The 5,006-nt window shown below is 47.4% G+C and overlaps 1 non-coding gene across 1 annotated transcript; it reads left to right on the forward strand.

The window, feature by feature from the left end:
• Positions 1-1,864: 1,864 nt before the first annotated feature.
• On the forward strand, positions 1,865-1,939 carry Trnas-cga. The gene has a single exon. It is a non-coding gene; the product is annotated as a tRNA-Ser (tRNA).
• The last annotated feature ends 3,067 nt before the right edge of the window (positions 1,940-5,006 follow it).

Below are 5,006 nucleotides of genomic sequence, written 5' to 3' on the forward strand. Positions count from 1 at the left end.
ACGACGTTTGTACAGCTATAAACTCACGCTGATGTGTGGAGTATGTCATTAGCTTGCCTGAGCGTGGCCTAGAAAGCCAAAAGTCGGTTTACAAAGAACTATAAAATCAATATCATTCAGCAACATCAACAGTGTTAATGCATGGTTTCGCAGCGATATGAATTAATAAAATTTTCTCGGGCTTCCGCCCGCGACTTGTGGTTAAAATCCCACGAGCTTTCGACCGAGTTCTCATCAGTCATCGTCAAGTGGTAAGCAGCTGACGCTGCTGGAAGCCCGAAAAAGTTTTATTAATCAACAGTGTTTGTTTCAGTTTCTGATACGTCCATGTTCCTCCAAGTACAAACAGAATAGCCCACAAGTTTTTCTTGTAAGACATAGAATAACAACAGGCAGTGTTTTTGCTGTCAGTCTCGACCAAGTGAATGAGAGAAATGTTAGACAAAATCTAAATTGCAAAAACAAAAAAAGTATCTCATCAGGCCAGGCCAAAGCATGTGCCCATAGAGGTACTTTGCACCCGAATAAATTGGAACCGGAAAAATGTATTGAATGCAACAAGTTGATCGAGGTGGCGTGTTGTATATCGTAAAGGATTTGCAACCGTGGGGGGGGGGGGGGGGGGGGGGGGATAGTGGTGCTGACAACGTCCGACCGTCTCAGTTTATCTGTTCTAAGGGTTTCCCCACATCGCTCAAGAAAAATTCCTTGGTGGTTCCTTTGAAAATGACACTATCGGTTTCCTTCTTCATCCTTCCGTCTCTAAGGACCTCGAGCGAGCGAGATGGCGCAGTGGTTAGCACACTGGACCGCATTCAGAAGGAAGACAGTTCAAACCCGCGTCCGGCCATCTTGATTTAGGTTTTCCACGATTTCCCTAAATCGCTTCAGGCAAATGCCGGGATAGTTCCTTTGAAACTGCACGGCCGATTTTCTTCCCCATTCCTCCCTAATCCTAGCCTCTAATGACCTCGGCTGCGCGGGATTAGCCGAGCGGTCTTAGGCGCTGCAGTCAAAGACTGTGCAGCTGGTCCCGGCGGAGGTTCGAGTCCTCCCTCGGGAATTGGTGTGTTTGTCCTTAGGATAATTTTGGTTAAGTAGTGTGTAAGCTTAGGGACTGATGACCTTAGCTGTTAAGTCCCATAAGGTTTCACACACATTTGAACATTTTTTTTAATGGCCTCGTTGTCGACGGGACGTTGAACACTGATCTCTTCCTCCACTAATGACCTCGTCGTCGACGGAAAGTTAAGCCCTCATCTTCTTTCTAATGGCTTTTACTGTATTCGAGAGGTTAAGCCCTCGGAGGTGGGTAGTTTGCTTACCTTCCACAACGTATGGAATATACGCACTGGAAAATTGTTGGGCGATTTAGTGGGAAGTACACGGGCATTTTCTACCAAAAAATATAAGCCTTAACAGACAGAGCGAAAACTTGTTATGTTCTAGAATGAAATTTTCACTCTACAGCGGAGTGCGCGCTGATATGAAACTTCCTGGCAGATTAAAACTGTGTGCCGGACCGAGACTCGAACTCGGGACCTTTGCCTTTCGCGGCCAAGTGCTCTACCAACTGAGCTACCCGAGCACGACTCACGACCCGTCGTCACAGCTTTACTTCTGCCAGTACCTCGCCTCGTGCCTTCCAAACTTTACAGAAGCTCTCCTGCGAACCTTGCAGAACTAGCACTCATGAAAGAATGGATATTGCGGAGACACGGCTGTGGCTAAGCCATGTCTCCGCAATATCCATTCTTTCATGAGTGCTAGTTCTGCAAGGTTCGCAGGAGAGCTTCTGTAAAGTTTGGAAGGCACGAGGCGAGGTACTGGCAGAAGTAAAGCTGTGACGACGGGTCGTGAGTCGTGCTCGGGTAGCTCAGTTGGTAGAGCACTTGCCCGCGAAAGGCAAAGGTCCCGAGTTCGAGTCTCGGTCCGGCACACAGTTTTAATTTGTTATGTTCTATACGCAAGCGACACCAGCTGTGTTGCATTTTCTGCTCCTTATCCAGCCAGTACGCAAACCTTGCCCTGCCGAGAGCAGTCTGCTTGGGTGACGTCATAGGGGCCGAAGTAGAGCCGTGCGCGCTCTCCAGAGGTCCGCCGGTGTCGGGCACGTACCATCCTGCGGCCAGACATGCTCCATCACGTGAGCGCGGCAAGGCGGCGGGGCCTGCTAGCAGCGCTGGAAAACTGTTATTTGGAAACATTATACGGATGCCCGGCCGCGCTTTCCTAACAGCCGTTTACTAGGCGAGACCAAAGGTGCAGCACCCAGAGCTCGTACCTGCGGCGTACGTGTTGTTAAGCACGGGTCAGCTAGCAGGCGAAGTGTGGGGCTCTCTGTCGAGTCCAGCCACAGACCTGGCAGCGAAGACAGATAATCAAGTCGTTACACCTGTTTGTACGAGGCGAGCAGTTGTCTTCGGCCGCATGTTTAGCTGCCTCCCCTTAGCAGAGGAGCTGTTTTAGAGTCGACTACCGTATTCTCAGCAGGTACCGTCAGAGCTTGGATGATAGTCTACTTCTGGTGTAGCTACCCCCTCTCAAAGTCCCTGTAGAAATCACGTATTTTCATGACAGTCGTTGGAAATTTTTCACTTACACAAATCAATATATCTTCTGTACCTTATTATTCCTACCTTAACTAAAGAAAAAAAGGGGCGAACCACTTAACGTAAACTGCAGTTATGGCACTGAATGCAGCAAACGCACTTCTGTGGGATGTGAAGTTCTAGGTTACAAAGTCTCTAGAAAATTTGGTAGGGCGTGCCTATACATTTCCATAGTATTTTAAGATATTTAGAAAGTTCAGTCCTCTACTACTTACTAGAATAGCAGCTCCGAGGCTACTGAAAACTGCGGAAGTGAATTAATAAGTTTAATATAAGAACGTAGTAGATTACATTTTTTATAAAAAACGAAATTTATCACCTTTTTCTCCATACAACTCAAGGCATTTGGTCCATCGGGGTTCTAGTTAGTTTATTCCCTCACAAAAAACTTGTTTACATCACTCCGTAATATTCGTTTGCAACACAGGTTATCTCTTGATACGATAAAATCTCCTCACAGAGCTCATGTCATTGGGTGCAGTGAGGTTTTACACTACTGGCCATTAAAATTGCCACACCAAGAAGAAATGCAGATGATAAACGGGTATTCATTGGACAAATATATTATACTAGAACTGACATGTGATTACATTTTCACGCAGTTTGGCTGCATAGATCCTGAGAAATCAGTACCCAGAATAACCACCTCTGGCCGTAGTAACGGTATCGATACGCCTAGGCATTGAGTCAAACAGAGCTTGGATGGCGTTACAGGTACAGCTGCCCATGCAGCTTCAAAACGATACCACAGCTCATCAAGAGTAGTGACTGGTGAATTGTGACGAGCCAGTTGCTCAGCCGCCATTGGTGAGAGATCTGGAGAATGTGCTGGCCAGGACAGCAGTCGAACATTTTCTGTATCCAGAAATGCCCGTACAGGACCTGCAACATGCGGTCGTGCATTATCCTGCTGAAATGTAGGGTTTCGCAGGGATCGAATGGAGGGTAGAGCCACAGGTCGTAACACATCTGAAATGTAACATCCACTATTCAAAGAGCCGTCAATGCGTACAAGAGGTGACCGAGACGCGTAACCAATGGCACCCCATACCACCACGCCGGGTGATACGCCAGTATGGCGATGACGAATACACCCTTCCAATGTGCGTTCACCGCGATGTCACCAAACACTTATGCGACCATCATGATGCTGTAAACAGAACCTGGATTCATCCGAAAAAATGACGTTTTGCCATTCATGCACCGAGGTTCGTCGTTGAGTACACCATCGCAGGCGCTCCTGTCTGTGATGTAGCGTCGAGGATAACCGCAGCCATGGTCTCCGAGCTGATAGTCCATGCTGCTGCAAACGTCGTCGAACTGTTCGTGCAGTTGGTTGTTGTCTTGCAAACGTCCCCATCTGTTGACTCAGGGATTGAGGCGTGGCTGCACGATCCGCTACAACCATGCGGATAAGATGCTTGTCATCTCGACTGCTAGTGATACGAGGCCGTTGGGATCCAGCATGGCGTTCCGTATTACCCTCCTGAACCCATCGATTCCATATTTTGCTAGCAGTCATTGGGTCTCGACCAACGCCAGCAGCAATGTCCCGATACGATAAATCGCAATCGCGATAGACTACTATCCGATCTTTATCAAAGTCGGAAGCGTGACAGTACGCATTTCTCCTCCTTACACGAAGCATCACAACGTTTCACCAGGCAACGCCGGTCAACTGCTGTTTTTGTATGAGAAATCGGTTGGAAACTTTCCTCGTGTCAGTACGTTGTGTGAATGCTCTGAAAAGCTAATCATTTGGATATCACAGCATCTTCTTCCTGTCGGTTAAATTTCGCGTCTGTAGCACGTCATCTTCGTAGTGTAGCAATTTTAATGGCCAGTAGTGTAATTACAAGGTGTTTCGAAAGGTACACTACACCTTCAGTGCGTTACAGCGCCCAAACTATTCACTATTCACGCCATGTTTGGCTTCTGTGAGGGCCAAATTCAAAAAATTCTGCTTGCGTGTGTTTCAGGTTGTCACGCATGAAGCATAATGACAACTGTTCAAGAAGAAGACTCAATGTGTGCAATGGTTTATTCAGGCCAGGTGGGACAAGCAGGTGCAAAGGAACTGTCAAACACGGTGTAGGAAGCAAGCGTCCTCGCCTTAATCGGTACGCCTGTGGTACAGGAATTTTATGTAGACAGGATGAGTTGATGTGAAGCCGACACATAACTGATGCGGTTTACTTCTCAACGATCACCTCAGAACTCTGTTAGGAGAATGTAGCAAGAGCTGCATATCCCTAGAGCGACCGCGAACCGAGTCCTACGGAAATGATAACATATGTATCCACATAGCTTGCAACTGTTGCACGCGTTGAAACCAGACGACAAGCCACAATTTATGCAGTTCGCTGTTGACGTCCTTCACCGTTTATAGCAGGA

This window comes from Schistocerca piceifrons, chromosome 5, assembly GCF_021461385.2.
Source record: "Schistocerca piceifrons isolate TAMUIC-IGC-003096 chromosome 5, iqSchPice1.1, whole genome shotgun sequence".
Classification (NCBI taxonomy): domain Eukaryota; kingdom Metazoa; phylum Arthropoda; class Insecta; order Orthoptera; family Acrididae; genus Schistocerca; species Schistocerca piceifrons.